We start from the raw sequence: 1618 nt of genomic DNA on the forward strand, positions 1-1618 counted from the left end.
CTCTCTCTCTCTCTCTCTCTCTCTCTCTCTCTCTCTCTCTCTCCCCCCCTCCCCCCCCCTTCTTTCCCTCCTTCTTTCTCTTTTCCTTTCTTTTACATATATACACTTCCTTTGGAAACTCTTTTTTGCCTAGGCACCTGCATTTCAGGTCTCTATCATACAGATACAGTTTTTTCCTCTTTAGACATGTGCCATGCTGACAGGCCTGAGGCTAGAAATGCTTTTTATCTGTGGAGGCTTTCCCTTGCACTTTCACTTAGAGTAGGTGATGCTTTAAGGCAAAGCCTCGAAGGTTGTGCTGTGTTGTTCAGAGCCAAGACCCAGCATCCTGTTCAGTGTTGAAAGCCAGACTGTTCCAGACTTGTGACTTGGATTCAGGAGTACTGAAAGGTTTGCATGTCTGAATCAAAGGAAGTGAGATGTAGATTAAGGAGAGGTTGAAGTGACCTTTGAGCTTAATTTCTACATCTACTTTAATTTTTCAAAATACTCAGTAACTCAAGAGAGATTGAATTTGGGGAGCTGCATCCACACAGTCTGCATAATCTGGCTCTTTCATGCTGGGCCAATATTTGAACTGTGGACCTGAATGTAAGCAGTCTGGAAATCACAGGAATCCAGATGAGGAGAGGAATCTAAAAATCATAGGGCATGCATGCATTGAGATTGCATRAAAAGGTACTTTCTGGAAGTATAACTTCTTTTTTGAGTCCTTATGGCATAGACACTATGCCATACTGTCTTCTGGAGTGCCCCAGGAGCATATTCACTGAYTGCCACTGCCTTCTGCATTAGCAATGGTTTATTTGCTCCAAGATTTTCTATAAAGCATTACATAAACAACTATCATGTAAATACAGGCATTTGTAATGGTGCTTTTAAATTAAAAAAAACTCTTGGAGTCATGCAAGTAGACACATGCATGCACAAAATAACTTTGGCTTCCCCTTAACACTTTCCAGAATAATTTAAAGGAAGAAAAGATTTGCAAACAGTTGTAAAAGAGCCATAAAAAAACTGTCAAATACCAGACCTTCAGCTAATTGTAAACTGTTTTGCTCTTGGAAGTTATACAACACTGATCTCATAGCTGCTTCTTTAAGCAGACGCTCCTGTATAGCGCAGGAGCTACTTGCTCAGGTAGCCATGAGCAAAAATAGTGAGAGACGTTGGGCTTCTGCTACGAATGCCCAGTAGAAACCAGAATAGCTCTGGTCAACTTGACTGCACTGTACCAAAAAGGAAGGTGAGCATCACAGGGAGCTGAATAGAAGCTGTGCAGCCAAAAGCTTCGTTTCTGTCCTCCTGACTGCTTCGCCSGTGGAAAGGTACACTGCTGTCTCCACCGTTTCACCAGGATCTCGGGCGCAGCAGAGGGAGGGTGTTTGGAGAGTATCCATTGGCACAGGACACGGATAGTAAGTGGACTATTTTTGTAGGCCTGCTCTTAGACTTTCTATTGTTATGGAATATGTTCTGATCTTTGTAGTAAAAAAATAAAAATCATCGAGCACTTTCGTCAGTTTTCATAAAGAAACACGTGAAAAATCCTTTTTGGACAGAGAATTGGCTGACATCCCAGGCTACCTGGTTAGTTACAGCTTTTTTTTTTTTTTTT

This window comes from Rhea americana, unplaced genomic scaffold (genome assembly GCF_003343005.1).
Source record: "Rhea americana isolate MKP2758 unplaced genomic scaffold, rheAme1 scaffold_16, whole genome shotgun sequence".
In the NCBI taxonomy this organism is placed as follows: domain Eukaryota; kingdom Metazoa; phylum Chordata; class Aves; order Rheiformes; family Rheidae; genus Rhea; species Rhea americana.